General features: G+C 42.9%; 1 long non-coding RNA gene across 1 annotated transcript in view; it reads left to right on the top strand.

Annotated features, from left to right (window-relative positions):
* The first annotated feature begins 7,423 nt into the window (after window positions 1-7,423).
* LOC145396746 (uncharacterized) overlaps window positions 7,424-16,653 on the top strand; it is a 14,656-nt gene continuing 5,426 nt past the window's right edge. The window contains exons 1-2 of the long non-coding RNA XR_013896832.1: window positions 7,424-7,534; window positions 14,861-14,971. This is a non-coding gene — a long non-coding RNA (uncharacterized LOC145396746). The remainder of the gene's footprint in view (window positions 7,535-14,860; window positions 14,972-16,653) is intronic.

The raw sequence follows: 16,653 nt of genomic DNA, 5'->3' as shown, positions 1-16,653 counted from the left end.
TTCTGGCTTAGGCTGTCTTGTCATTCTCTGACTAAATATATCTGTGCTGTTTACTTATCCCCTAATTATAATGACTACGAAAATTTTTTCGACAATCTTACTTCTAAGATGGAACACATTCTATCAATCTTTCCTTTCTATGAAATCTCCTTTCTAGGAGATTTCAGTGTCCACCACCACCTTTGGCACTCCTTCCTTCCACCTGGTGAACAAGTCTACGTCTTTTCTGTCCTTATTGACCTAGAGCAGCTTGTACAGCACCCTACCCATATCCCTGACAGCCTTGGAGATAGTTCCAACATACCTGACCTCTTCCTTACAACTAATCCTTCTGCTTACACCGTTAATCTTTTCTCTCCGTTGGGCCCCTCCAATCACAACTTTAACCTTATTACCTTAACCTATCCTATTGCTCCAGTAGGGCCTGTGGACCCTCCCAAAAAGTGTCGGTTTTGGCACTTTGGAGCTGCGGATTGGGAGGCCCTCAGGCCGTACTTCTTTGATTTTACCTGGAATGATTATTGCTTCCATGGCCAAGAGCCATCTGAGTGTGCCTTGCGCATTACAGAGGTTATTCTCTCAGGCATGGAAGCAAACATTCCTTTCTCATATCCTTTGAGTAATGAAAAGAAAAAATGGTTTAATCACGTTTGTTCTAATGCTGTCCGCAACAAGAAGAAGGCCTACAAAAGGTACCAGAGCCAACCCACCCCTGACTCTTATCTCTTATTTTCCTGACTAGAGTAGTGCTAAGTCTGTCCTTTGCTTTGCTAAATATAATTTCCTTAGTATTAAATGCTCTGAACTCTCCAACTCAAACTCTTCCCGCTCCTTCTGGCACCTTGCCAAAAACCTTTCTAACAGCTTTACTGCATCATCCCTCCCTTCTCTTTCCCACTGTGATGGCTCTGTAGCTATTTATTCTAACGATAAAGCAGAACTCTTCACTCAGACTTTCTCCTCCAATTCCACCCTAGACAATTGTGGTGCAGTCCCTCCACCACTTTCCCCCTCTGACTTCCTCATGGCTGACATTGAAATTTCTTCAGTTGATGTATTTTCTGTCATCACTGGCCTCAGTACTAACAAGGCATATGGACCTGACGGCGTTCCTCCTGTTGTCTTCAAGAACTACACTTCTGTACTTACACTCTGCCTAGGCAAACTCTTCCACCTTTGTCAACTTTCACCTTTCCTTCCTGCTGGAAGTTTGCTCTCATATAGCCAGTCCCAAAGAAGGGTGGCCATTCACAGCCCTAGAACTGTTGTCCAATTGTTTTTAACTTCTGTATTTCAAAATGTGAGTTTATTCTAAAAAAAAAAATAATAATAAAGTATCTTTCCTATTACAACCTTCTTTCTGATTGTCACTATGGGTTCCGCCAGAGACGTTCCTTTTGTGATCTTTTCACCTACCTTTCAGACTCCTGGTTATCCTCCTTACGGGACTTTAGTGAAAGCTTTGCCGTTGCACTTGACATCTCAAAGGCTTTCGATCGAGTCTGGAATAAATTTTTAATTTCCAAACTGCCCTCCTGCAGTCTCTATCCTTCCATCTGCATCTTCATCTCAAGCTTCCTTTTTGGTCGCTCTATAGCTGTTGTTGTAAACGGCCACCATTCTTCTCCTAAAGCTATCAATAGCAGTGTTCCTCAGGGTTCTGTCCTGTCTCCAACTCTTTTCCTTTTATTCGCCAGTAACCTTTTAAGCTGTACATCCAACCCTTCCACTAATACGCTGATGACTCCACCCTACACCTTTCCATTTGCTTCTCTCAGGGTCCATCTCAGCAGTTACTTCAGCATAGATGGATGAGGCAATGGTACACCTAATGTCTAACTTGGCTCATATCTGAGATTGGTGTATAGGCAATATTGTTGTTTTCAATGCATCAAAAACTCAGTTTTTCCATGAAAAGAGGAACCTGTACTGAACACAGGAAAAATAATCCAATATATTACCACTATGCCACAAATTGAACCAAGGACTCCAAGGTGAGAGCCAGGCAGCAATCCACTACACTATGACCAAGTAAAAGTTATCTCACATTGTCGCAATCTTGTAACCAATGTCCTTCCGCCCCCACTGTGGGGCTGAAGAGGGTCTCACTTGAGAGTCCCGCGTTCGATTCCCGGCATAGTGGTAATATATTGGATCAGAGTTTACATCTTTCAAAGCAACAAAATCTTCCACAGGAGTATCCTCTGATTTTTAGCGATATCAAACTCAGTCTTACATCATCTTTAAACATACTTGGGGTTTCATTTTTGCGGGATTTATCTTGGAAAGATCATATTACCTCTCTTGTAAAATCTGTTTCCAAGAGATTGGGTGTGCTAAGCCGACCCTGTGCCTTCATTACCCCTACACAGTTGTTGACTTTATACATGAGTTTTATTCGCCCTGTGTACAGTACAACTCTCAAATGTGGTGAGGTTCCCTACAAACAGCTCCTCTCAACAATTTGGAGTGAAAGGCTTTTCATGTTATTAACTCTCCTCTTACTGGCTTCCTCTTATTGGCTCCCTTCAGCCTTTGTCTCTTCGCCTTTTTTATCTCTTTTCAATCGCTACTTCAATGGTCACTGCTCCTCTGAAATGTCTGCAAGTATCCCTTCAGCACTACGGTGGGAGCGTAACACCTGTCATGCTAACAAACTCTCATCTTATTTCTGTCCAGCTCTCTGATGCAAGAGTTAACCGTTAGTCCCAGTCCTTCACATGTGTAACAGATCAAATGTGGAACTGTCTCCCTCTGTAAGTATATCCTGCTGCCTATAATCTCCAGTCTTTCAAGTGCAGTGTGTCCAGGTATCTGGAAATCAAATGAACGGATCTTGAATTTGGCTCTCTGTTTTCTTGTAATGTTTTTATCCTTGGAGGGAAAAATCTTGCTGGCTTCTGGCCTTTGGTTCATTTTTTCTTGCATAAAAAAATGCAACAGGAGGATGTAAATTTGGCCATAACCTCTAAACCATAACATAATGCCCATACTGTGGTGAGCAAGAAAGTAGAAAATAATTATAACACTTCGAGTTGATTATATTCCAATTGTATAATTATTTCAGCCTCTGTGTTGTGACCATTTATTCATATATCCAGTTGTTCAGTGTCTCTTTGGTCCACTAGATTAGTTTGACGCGTTAAAATTTATAATTTATGAGAACGCTGCAAACCAACTGCTCATATATATATATATATATATATATATATATATATATATATATATATATATATATATATATATATATATATATATATATATATATAACTATATATAACTATATATATATATATATATATATATATATATATATATATATATATATATATATATATATATATATATATATATATATATATATATATATATATATATATCATCACCATCATCCGGGCCTCCTTTCCCACCCTAGGGTAGAGTGGAGGAGTAGCAACGTCCAGACAGCCAATGTTTGCCCAATTCAATAGGCCATGCGTCCATTCACTCATCATTCAAGCCCTCGAAATCCTGGCTGCATCACACTGACCAAAAACTTTTTACCACATTCTGTAGCTTCACATACACCTATTTGATAGAGCAAATCCGAACGCTGTCACGTTAAAAAGGGGTGCCAAATCCCTGATAGTGCACTTCTCCGCACAAAATTCATTCATCCAGCTCGGTCTCTTGTTAGTCCCATAGCCTTGCCAACTTCCATACCTCTCTTCCTCAAACACTCATCCATCATATCCCTCCACCTTTTTCTTGGCCTACCTAGCCTCCTCCCTCTTCAAATTCGCTTAGATATACGTATTTCACCACTCTGTTGTCATCCATTCTCTCCCCATGACCATACCATCTCAGTACACTCTCTTTGCTTCTGGTGTCCACCGACTTCCTCAGTCCGCATATTTTGCGTATCGCATTATTCCGTATGCCACCCACTCTCTGTACTCCACATACATTCCTCAGCAGTCCCATCTCCACTGCTCTTACTCTTGACTTTTCATTTTCATGCCACACCATAGTCTCACACCGGTATGTTAAGGTTGGCACTAACACTCCTTCATGTAAGCCTTGCGCAGCTGCAGCATTCAAGCCTCTGCTTCTTATCAAGGCCTTCATAGCACCGGCTACTTTCCTTCCTTGTGTCCCTCTATTTTCCACTTCTTTTGCACATTTTCCTCTCTTTTCTATCACTGTACCCAGGTATTTGAACGCTCTCACCATTTCCAGTCTCTCTCCATTCACTGTAACATCACACTGGGGGTAACCTACTCTCTCGATTACCATCACTTTACTCTTTTCTACATTTACTCTCAAGGCATGACGCACAGACATCAGCAAAAGTCTGCACTAGTCTACCAAGTTCTTGTTCGGTATTTGCACGTACTGTAGCACTGCATCATCAGCGGACAACAAATTTGAGATATTCCATCCATCACCATTCATTATTAGTGCCATCCCTCTCTCCATTACTCGTGTCTTTACTTCTCTCATCACCCCATCCATATATATATTGAACAACCATGGGGACATAACGCAACCTTGTCCCACGCCCACATTGATCGTGAACCATTCTCTTATATGCCCATTTTCCCTTACATATGCCTCACTACTATCATAAAAACTCTTGACGGCACCTAGCAGCTTGCCACCTACACCGTACATGCGCAAAACCTTCCACAATTCTTCTCTGTCTACTTTGTCGTATGCTTTTTCCGGATCCATAAATGCCATAAGCACCTTATTGTCCTTCTCACACGCCTTCTCCACTATCTCTCTCCCTGGAAATATTTGATCCACACATTCTCTGCCACTCCTAAAGCCACCCTGTTCTTCACTCACTAAGACTTCTTATATCTCTCTTCCTTTCTCTGTATTACTTCTTGCATATACCTTCCCTACACCACTCAATAGACTTATGCCACGATAATTCTTTCACTCACTTCGCTCACCTTTATTTTTGTACAGGGGGTACAGTCACTGTCTTTTTCCACTCTGCTGGCCCAGCTTCACTCATCCATGCCTACTTACATATCTCCAACAAGCACTTCATTCCCTTCTCCCCACTTCACACTCTGCATACACCCCATCAACCCCAGCCGCTTTCCCATTTTCCATTCTCTTTACTGCCTTCTTCACCTGTACGAGTGTCACATTTCCTGACACTGCGTTCCTTCTCTGTACACCCCCAAAACCAATCATGTTAATAGTCGCTTTGCTCTCTCCATTCCCATTCATCAGCCTTTCAAAATATTTTTTCCATCTTGTCCTTACTTCATCCCAATTGGCTAATAATCTACCACTTACATCTTTCACGGTTCCTTCCACTGTCACTTCTACATTTCCTCACATCTTTCCAGAATAACTTCCTATTTTCAGAGCAGTTTGTATTCACTTTTCTTCCTAGATCATCATTTACCTCCTTCTTTTTCCTCTTCATTAGTCTGTTTACATGCTTCTTGATTTCAGTATATCATTTCATATTTTAACTGAACCCCTGTCCTGTATCCACGATGATGATGATGATGATGATGGTATTCCAGTTTAACCTCGACCAAAACCGGAGGAACCAAGACTCGTTCCAAGACTTCCAAGACTCGCTCTAAAACGTCCAAAACCGCTTCCAAAACCACGTCCAAAACCGCGGGCGCCCTCACCAGGCCTGATGTGGAGGGCATCAACTGGGACCTGTGGACGCTGACCAGATCCATCAGATTCAGTAGCTGCCATGGCGGGTTCCGCGTGAGGGTGAGCAGAGTTGTGTATGTAGTTGTGTATAGTGACCAGCTTTTAACACCATCACCACCACCAACACCAACACTAATACTCCTGCTATTACTAAGTACGTTTGTGTGCCACCATCAGCGTCGGGTCTCTGATAGCAACACATAGGAATCCATATTCCTCTTTCTATCTTATTCATAGCGATATGCATTAATCCTGGAACGGGTGGCCACAAACAAACTATTTCCATGTCACTCTGTTGTATGCTGCCCAGCTGTTCTTTCTCCAGCTTACACTACCCTCCCTCTTATACCTCTCGATCTCATCGTGCCATCTCATCCTGGACCATCTCACACTCTCACCTACCACCTTACTCACATACATTCTCCCTGTTAATTATTCATTCTCTATTCTCTTTTCGCTCGATCGTTCGTCTATAAAGGCTCCAGCATGCTTGTATGCGTCGGTCTTGGTCAGCTAATTGCGGCTGTCTACGCTGCTTGATCTCTAGTAGCCTCTGTATTCAGTCCTTTATCCCTAAGGTCACACTCTATGACGTCGTCCCCCTTTTTTTTCGGTCTGCCTGTGGCAACTCTACCTTCAACGTTCACACGTCTCACCCTCTTCCCGGGCATTACTGGGTGTTCTTGGGGCAAGGTTTATGAGACGTTCCTTTTCCAGCGGTTCCACTGCCACATCATGCCACTCCACACAACAGACGTCCTGTCAGCACCCTCGCCTCACCATGTCTCATACACACAGACCTGCCATTTTTTGTATTGACTGAATGAGTGTGATTCTTTTCTCCTTTCCGGAGATACACGGTAACAAGGATGCCGGTAAGTCCATGGAGCCATGGTAAAAAAACAAAAATTGAAGAAATAAGGTAACTTAGTAAATCTCCACACCACAGCATGGAGACCTACTGTATTCCTTCCGTTTCTTCTTTCTCTCCTCAACACTTTTCAGCTTGGTACCATTCCTTTATTTGTTGACCATTTCTCTTCAAACTTGGTACAGTAATTGTTCCCTGGGTCAGTAACGGCCCAACCTCTTTCAACCCCCCCCCTTTTTTTTTCTTTTCTTTTTTTAATCTAAGAATTTCAAAGGGTTAATAGGTTCAAACAGCAAACCATATAAACACACAAATTTTGGGATTCTGTGTTCTTGTATGTCCATTAATTATGGCAATTCGCACTAAAGTATATCAATGTCCTGCTGCAGGGTGGAGGCCATCTTGCATTCCCTTGGCAGTGATGCAACCTTTAATATGTTTCCTGCCTTCCCATCTCACCCGCTTCATATACTCTTCCACTCTGTTCATTCACCATGTTATCCCTTGTTGAAACGACAGATACGTCATGCCAGAAATTTAGTGCAGAAATAAAGAAATTAAGCATTTTCTACAAGCTGCTTCCAGTGTGTGTTTCTCTCTCTCTCTCTCTCTCTCTCTCTCTCTCTCTGTCTGTCTGTCTGTCTGTCTGTCTGTCTGTCTCTCTCTCTCTCTCTCTCTCTCTCTCTCTCTCTCTCTCTCTCTCTCTCTCTCTCTCTCTCTCTCTCTCTCTCTCTCTCTCTCACACACACACACACATTTCATCCATTCCATCCATCCTCCTACTAATTTCCAGTATATGATCCTTCTCCCCAGATCCACGGCAACAAGGCTGCGGGCGAGTCCATAGTGCAGAGTTCAGTGTCACAGTACCTGGTGAGGGGGGAAGTAGGGAAGCTCCGGCTGGAGAGGGCGGTGGTCACAGGAAGCATTACAGTGTTCCCAGACCCACGCGACCAAACACACTCCATCACAGCCATCACTAACCAGGTATGTATAGCACAGCCACCTAGTTAACACCTTTATGATCGGGAGAACTCTAGTATCGTAAATCAAGGTAACACCAGGCCATTATATTCAGGTAACAGTGGTCACATATCCACACGACCACACACACCTCACCACAGCCATCACCAACCAGGTATATATAGTACAGTCACGACACTTTCATGATCCGGACAACTCTAGCATTTTATTCCTGCTAATGACAGACGATTTTGTTTATCAAACAGTGTTCCCAGATCCACACACACACACACACACACACACACACACACACACACACACACACACACACACACACACACACACACACACACACACACACACACACACACACACACACACACACACACTTCAACACGGCAGTATATCCAGTCAGGGACAAAAGTTCGCCCACTATTGCACTACGTCTGCTCCTCACTCAGGACATGTACGACTACGTCACTTTCCTCCGTGACGCATCATATCACATCTGTGGGCAGAGAAACATACCAAGCTTCTCTCAGAAATATTATCCAGCAAGGGAGAGTGAAGATTACAGAATAGGTGAAATATCTGGCAAAATGTCGCTTCCTTCCTGGCCCATATTATCCAGCAGAGGAAAGGAAAAAGTAAAAATGGTGAAAGATTAGGCAACATGCACAGTTAAATGAACCACTATCTAGCCAGACTTGTCTAAAGATTATGGGTGTCTTCAAGACTCGATTGTTTGCATCTCCTCAGAAAGAATCCCCAGCTTGGTGGGCTTCACTGGGGTGATTTGGATCTCATTAAAGAATACAGGGTGGTCCTTAGGAAGGGTGGCACGTAAAATAGCGCTCTACTAGAGGCTCAACTGGCTATTAATTTGTATTGCGGGAACGGCTGAGTATGCTGGTGTGGGTGAGTGTGTGGCAGCGGGAGTCAGAAATAAATAGATAATCTAAGATAGACACTGATAACATTGGCGGAGCCGTCCCCGCAACACACGAAAAAGCACCCCGCCGAGTGGAAGAGCAGCGCACTCTGTGGAAGACTCGGCCGGACGATTTCCCGTGTGTTGTGCGAACGGCCCAGTCAGCGTTATTATTGTATATCCTACATCATTTACTCATTTCCCACTCCCATTGTCACATTCACGCCCACACCAGCAGATTGAGCCATCCTTGCAACACAGAACACAGCCAGGTGAGTTTCTAGTGTAGTGCTAGTTACAGACCACCCTCTACATGGTAACCGTTCTAATAATGTTCACGTTATTGACTCATGCTCTCGCCAACATCACCGGCAAAGGAGTATGCAGAAGCGAAAACACGGGAGTTGAATTTTCATCAGTCAGCATCTCAACAAAGCATCGGCTGTGGAAGCCACTGAAAGTCGCGGAATCAACTTTTTTCCAAGTTTTGTCTGAAGATTATATAAAAAGCGATACGTAACCATAGTCAAAAGTGAGCAAGGCTGGTCTTGGAAAGGATCAGTTTTTCCAGGATTTTTTTCACTAGATTATAGGACGATATGCAATTAATTTCTTTACGTAAAGCGGATGAAAAAAAGTATCGCACACAAAGACTCTGAAGTTATCCTAAATTAAAATAGCTCGTGATGTCCCAAGAAGATTAATATTCTATCATCAAAATATTTTCGTGATAACAATACTAAGGAGGAAATGTCACGAGCATGCAATACAGTGAATCCTCATGAATGCAGATTTACCAGCGTGGGGTGGAACCATTAGGCATTTTACAACAGTCTTCGCTTGTGGGGTCAGAATGTTTCGCGCACAGTGTTTTTTCTTTTTTTATGTGAAGAAGAAGGAACCAAAGGCCGCGAGCCAGCAATTATTGTTCCTTCCAAGAGAAAAACAAAATACAGGAGAGAGCCAAATTCAAGATCCAATCATTTCGAGATGCCTGGACAAACTGCGTTTGAAAGACTGGAGATCATAGGAAGCAGGAAACACAGACAGAGGGAGACAGTTCCAGAGCTGACCAGTTGCATAAATTAAGGACTGGGAGTAACGGTTAACTCTTGGATTAGAAAGCTGGACAGAAAAGGGATGAGAGTTTGCTGCTAGACGGGTGCTACACGCCCATCGTAGAGGTGGAGGAATGCATGCAGACAGTTAAAAGGAGCAGTGACCATTGAAGTAGCGATAGAAAATAGATAAAGATGCAACAGTGCGACGAAGAGACAGGCTGAAGGGAGTCAGTAAGAGGTGGAGAGTTAATGAGACGAAAAGCCTTTGACTCCACCCTTTTGAGAAGAGCAGTATGTGTAGAGCCTCCCCACACATGAGAGTTGTACTCCACACAGGGGCAGATAAAACCCCTGTATAGAGTCAACAATTGTGCAGGGGTAAAGAAGGGACGGAGTCGGCATAGCACACCTAATCTCTTGGAAGCAGATTTTACGAGATGTAATATGATCTTTCCAAGATAAGTCCCGAGTAAATGAAACCCCAAGCATGTTCAAGGATGATGCAGGATTTAGCTGAATATTATTAAACATTGGTGGGTATACCTGTGGAAGATTTTGTCGGGTTGATTGGTGTAAAAACAACCAGATTATTTTTACCTCAGTCAGAGATACGAGCCAAGTCAGACATTAGGTGTGCCATAGCCTCATCCCTTGTTTGTTGAAGTTGCTGAGGTGGACATTGCGGGAACCAAATGGAAAGATGAAGGGTGGAGTCGTCAGCATATGATTGGATAGGGTTAGATGTACAGCTTAGAAGGTCATTGATGAATAAAACGAAGAGAGTTGGTGATAGGACAGAACCCTGAGGAACACCACTGTTGATATATCTAGGAGAATGATGGCTGTCTACAACAGTGGCTAAAGAACAACTAGAAAGGAAGCTAGAGATGAAGGCACAGATAGAAGGATAGAAACCGTAAGAGGACAGTTTGGAAATTAAAGATTTATGCCAGACTCGATCGAAAGCCTTTGAGATGTCAAGTGCAATGGCAAACCTTTTGCCAAAGTCCCGAAAGGAGGATGACCAGAAGTGTGAAAGGTAAGTGAGAAGATCGCCAGTGGAGAGTCCCTGACGGAACTCGTACTGACGATCAGAAACAAGGTTATGATAGGAAAGATGCTTTAAAATTTTTCTATTAAGAATTGATTCAAAAACTTTTGAGATACAGGATGTTAAAGCAATTGGACGATAGTTAGAGGGTTGGGAATGGTCACCTTTCTTTGGGACTGGCTGAATGAAAGCAAACTTCCAGCAAGGAGGAAAGGTACAAGTTGATAGACAAAGGCGAAAGAGTTTACCTAGGCAGGATGTAAGCAAAGAAGCACACTTCTTGAGAACAACAGGAGGGACTCGTCAGGCCCATATGCCTTATTACTACTGAGGCCTGTGATAGCAGAAAATACATCAGCTGAAGAAATTTTAATGTCAGCCATGAGGAAGTCAGAGGGGGGAAGTGATGGAGGAACAGCACCGGAATCGTCTAATGTGGAATTGGAGGAGAAAGTCTTAGTGAAGAGATCTGCTTTATCAGTAGAAGAAATAGCAACAGAGCCATCAGAGTAGAAAAGGGGAGGGAAGGATGATGAGGTAAAGTTGTTAGAAAGGTTTTTGGCAAGGTGCCAGAAGGAGCGGGAAGAATTCGAGTTGGAGAGTTGAGAGGAATTAGTACGGATGAAATTATTATTAGGAGAGTGAAGAACAGACTTAACATGATTCTGGGCAGAAACGTATAAAAGATGCGATTCAGGGGTGGGTTGGCTCTGGTACCTTATATAGGCCCTCTCCTTGTTGCGGACAGGATTAGAACAAGCGTTATTAAACCAAGGCTTTCTTGCATTAGTCAATGGATATGAGAAGGGAATGTATGCTTCCATGCCCGAGAGAATAACCTCTTTAACCCGCCCCATCCCGACATTTTCTGGGCAGTGGTACGCCCCAGTCCCGACATTTTTGGACCTTTTTTTTTTTTAGGCTCAAACATTCGCTTTTGGTGAGAAACATCGAAAATTCATAGAGAAATCGCTCACCTGAGGTTTAAAATACTCCATCCAGGTATGAGTACCTCCTTACCTGACTGGGTTTTCTAACAGGCTGGCACCAAAGAAAACGAGTTCTATGGGAGGGTAACTATTTTATCCACTCATAAACAGTATTTATTTATTTACTTGGTACGAATTTATATGTAGTACAAGAGTATATTGGTTTTCAAACAGTAATATAGGCATTATAAGCATTGTTTCACTCACTAACTCATCACCATTCATGGCCTTTTTTTTCCCACATTACCTGATCATTTCTGACTGTTTCTTCCTCTAATGCTATGTTAACTTTGTCCTCCACATTGTCATCGATTGGGGAATCACTCTGGCCCTGAATGTCTTTATTGGCCAGGTCACTGGTAACAGGTGAATTGCTGAGACAATGGCGTGCGGGGAGGGGGGAGAGGTTATGCGATGTAAGGCATTGTCCCTGCTTGGCATCTTGTAGAGGAATAGAGGAAGGTGTCCCGTGTATACGTGCCAAAAATCACTCGCGAAATCACTCACGAAAATTGAAAATTGTGCAAATTAGGGACCTTGCAATGTTGCCGCGTTAATTTATGTCTCCGGGATATGAGTGCACATCATGTGAGGACGTGAATTCACGTCTCTGGGACGGGGCGGATTAATGTGCCAGGCACACTCAGATGGCTCCTGGCCATGGAAGCAATAATCATTCCAGGTAAAATCAAAGAAGTACTGCCTGAGGGCCTCCCAATCAGCAGCTCCAAAGTGCCACAGATGACGTTTCTTTGGAGGTTGCACAGGCCATACTGGAGCGATAGGACAGGTTAAGGTGATGAGGCTGTGATCGGAGGAGCCCAACGGAGAGAAAAGATTAACAGTGTAAGCAGATAGATTGGTTGTAAGGAAGAGGTCAAATATGTTGAAGCTCTCTCCAAGGCAGTCAGGGATATGGATAGGGTGCTGTACAAGCTGCTCTAGGTCGTTAAGGATAGAAAAGGTGTAGGCTTGTTCACCAGGTGGATCAAGGAAAGGAGAGGAAAGCCAAAGGTGGTGGTGAACATTGAAATCTCCTAGAATGAAGATTTCAAAGACAGGAGAAATGAATAGAATGTATTCCATCGTAGAAGTAAGATGGTCAAAGAAGTTTTGATAGTCAGTAGAATTAGGAGATAAGTAAACAGCGCAGATATATTCAGTTAGAGAATGACATGAAAGCCGAAGTCAGAGTGTAGAGAATTCAGAAGAATCGAATTCAGGAACATGAGAGCAAGATAAGTCGTTGCGTGAACCGATACCTTTTTTTATTCATAGTACAGTTGGCAACATATGAACCTGGGACAGCATCAATGTATAGCAGAGGTCTAGCATTTGAAACACTTGACAGCCTTGACATAATCACATGTTTATTGGTAGCACTGACATAACGAACGAAGGTGTCAAATATTAGCTGAATAATGACCAAGTAACTGTGATATATAAATGGTGGAAATTGTAGCTAGACCTTCGATTCACACATACACTGTCCCAGCTTCATGTGTAGCCAATTATAGTCGTCGTCATAAGCCAGGTACAGAGCTGAGGAGAAGTTGCCAACACGTTTCTGCCGGTTGTGACTATGGAAGGTGCTACATGAATCATCTTTATGTAGTAGTAGTATGAAGTGCACAACAAAATAATATGAAAAAGAAGGCTACTTTCTGTCATTTTGGGATGAATGAGATATTCAGAAGACCGGACACAATGCTGTCAGAGGACAGTCGATGAACCTAGGCTGCATCCACACCAACTGCTTGTTGATGCGGGCTTGTTTTCTGTATCACTGCACTCACAGAAGTTCTCTCCCGCACCTGCCGTCGACCACTGGGACCACTTGTATGGATTACAGTGATGCAAAATTCCCGCCTGCATCCTCCCGCGCCTGCAAGCATTTGGTATGGTCGCGCCCTTTTACTCGTGGCTGTACATTCGTGGAGCACTTATTCTGCTCGTGCACACTTCTTACTCTGGCTGGAGGGAGGTTGTTCCCAGGGTTTAGCACTGAGCGAACACCTTTTGTCCAGTGTTCGGATAATAGTTAATTATTTTACCATTTTTTATTACAAGAAATGAATATACGAAGGAAAAATAGATAAAATACAGAAAGAATTCCATACAGTAGTCTTTAGGTATTCTACAGGTACTAGACAAGGCGAGGAACAGTTAACGGTTATACTATTAAATCGCGTCCACACTAAATGCTTGCAGGCACGGTCGGTTGGGAGTGGGAGTTTTGCGTCACTGTAACCCATACAAGTGTAAGAGGCCCCACTGGACACGGGCGGGTGTGGGCGAGAAGTTTTATGGGGTACTTGCCTTTTTATAAACTGAAATTTCAACTTTGTAATAGCAAGTCCACAAAGACAGATCTCACATCCAGTTTACGTGCACCATTGGCATACTCAAGCTGCGGTCTGTTACTAAGTTGTATCTAAAGGACGATAACCTCTTGTTTGGGTGGCCTCTGTTTCAGTATCTTTGTTTCAACAGCAAGGATGATTAGGAAGTTTTGGCATGAATCTGATACGTGATTATTTTATAAAATATTATGTGTCAGCATTATAGTTCATTTACCTTAACATGGCCTAGATTTTCATCCTATTGTAACTTATTTCACGAAGCTTAATGGCTGAAAAAAAAAAGAAAGAAATACAGTGGCCCTACTTCCTTTCCATACCGCTTCCTCATGACAAGCATCACATTCTAGTGTTAATCTGTTGCTACAAGTCAGTATTCAGTATGAAGAGATGGTAATTTTAGGCCAAGTGGGTGACACAATAGTAAAGGAAATCCTGATATATGAGTACCATTGGAATAACTTACATACGAACGAGGTTATGTTGGTGAAAAAATTTGTGGTGCGTTGGATGTGTGTGTGTGTGTGTGTGTGTGTGTGTGTGTGAGAGAGAGAGAGAGAGAGAGAGAGAGAGAGAGAGAGAGAGAGAGAGAGAGAGAGAAAGTTGGAATGGAAATGGAGATTGAGTGGAATGAGTCGAGATGGAGTGGACAGAATAGGGAGCTGTAGAGGAAATGGCGATTGAGATGGAAATGTAGACGGAAATGGAAATGGTGATGGAGATGGAAATGGAGATGGAGATGGAAATGAATTGGTAATGGAAATGGAAGTGGAGATGGGGATGGAAATGAATTGGTAATGGAAATGGAAGTGGAGATGGAGATGGAGATGGAGATGGAGATGGAAATGGAAATGGAGATGGAGATGGAGATGGAAATGGAAATGGTGACAGAGATGGAAGTGGAGAGAGATGGAAATGGAGATGGAGATTCTATCACCAAATCCTGTCACTTCCACAGACACTGGAGCTGGTGGCGGTCAGACCCCTGCGAAGTGAGATTCCCCTCGACTACCAGCCCGTTGTACAGCACTTCAACTTCCACTTCACTCCTCAGTACCAGCCTGGCACGGTAAATACAACACCTCATTATCCAACACTCGAAGGCTTAGGAGGCTCTCTACATTCTTTACTAGTACTATTTTCGTAGGCTTAGGAGGCTGTCTACATTCTCTACTAGTACTATTTTGTAGGCTTAGGAGGCTGTCTACAGTCTTTCTTTACTAGTATTGTTCTCGTAGGCTTGGGAGGTTGTCTACATTCTCTACTAGTACAATTTTGTAGGCTTAGGAGGTTGTCTACAGTCTTTCTTTACTAGTATTGTTCTCGTAGGCTTGAGAGGTTGTCTACAGTCTTTCTTTACTAGTATTGTTCTCGTAGGCTTGAGAGGTTGTCTACATTCCTAACCAGTTAATTTAATATTCTGGTATTACTTTTTGTATCACCTCTATAAGTTGCTGTATAACCTTAGGTGTTATAGTTGTAAATGTTACAGTTCATCACAGGGTAATACTAAATGCTCAGAGGGATAATAGTAGATGATATGACACTAGATTAACAGATCCTCATAGCAATAATAATAACTGCTATAGTAGTAGATGTTATAATTCCTTATAGGGATATTACTAGATGCTATGATAAAAGATTTACAATTTCTATCTATCTATTGCCAGACGCCTTAATCCCGTAAGGGGTGGCCACACACAAAGCTCCTCCATGTCGCCCTGTCCCCCACCATTTCAGTGCGCTGCTTCCAGCTCACACCCGCCTCACTCATATATCTCTCCACTACATCCCTCCATCTCATCCTTGGCCTCCCCCTCCCTCTCACTCCCTCCACCTCACTCACATACACTCTCCTCGTCAGTCGCTCGCTCTCCATCCTCTCCACATGGCCAAGCCACTTCAATGTGGTTTCCTGTCACATCCACATCCACACCACAATGCTTCATTACTTCCTCATTTGTCAGTCTGTCCCTTCATGTGACTCCACATGCTCCTCTCTAATAACTCATTTCCACTGCTCTCACTCTTGTGTCCTTCCAACCAGGTCCAAGCTTCACTTCCATACGTTAGAGCTGGTATCACACTACTGTCATGCAGCGACTTCTTTACTTCCATGCTCATTTCCCTGTTTCTTATCACTGCTTTCAAAGAACCACCAACCTTTCTTCCTTGTTGTACCCTTTCAAGCACTTCACACTCTAAACTTCCATTCTTACTCATCACACTACCCAAGTACTTAAATGCATTCAGTTTCCATTTCCTCCTCATCCAACCTCACTGTACATACACTGACTTAATTTTTCTCGAAGACCATAACTTTACTCTTCCCTACATTCACCTTTAGATTCCGTTTCTTACGCACTCTCTCAGACTCATTCACCAAGCCTTGCAGCTCCCCTTCGTCTTTACTTAATAATACAGTATCATCTGCAAACAACAGTACAGGGAGTTTCCAAACATTGCCCTCTCTCATTAGGGCCGCTCCAACACCCACTGCCCTACCTTGTACGGTATCTCTTTTATAACCCCATCCATATACAGATTGAACAACCATGGAGACATGACACATCTCTGTTGCAATCCAACTTTCAAATAGAAAAATTCATTCAGTTCACTATCCACACTCACTGCAGCTTTAACACCCTCATACATACTGTTCACGACATCAGGAACTTCCCATTTACTCCATACTGTATATTCTTAATACCTTCTACAGTCCTTGTCTATCCACCCTATCATATGCTTTCT

This window comes from Coenobita brevimanus, chromosome 39 (genome assembly GCF_032717465.1).
Source record: "Coenobita brevimanus isolate Jiangsu-jjx chromosome 39, ASM3271746v2, whole genome shotgun sequence".
In the NCBI taxonomy this organism is placed as follows: domain Eukaryota; kingdom Metazoa; phylum Arthropoda; class Malacostraca; order Decapoda; family Coenobitidae; genus Coenobita; species Coenobita brevimanus.
Note: the sequence above shows the minus strand (reverse complement) of the source record. Positions and strands in the feature narration are given on the sequence as shown.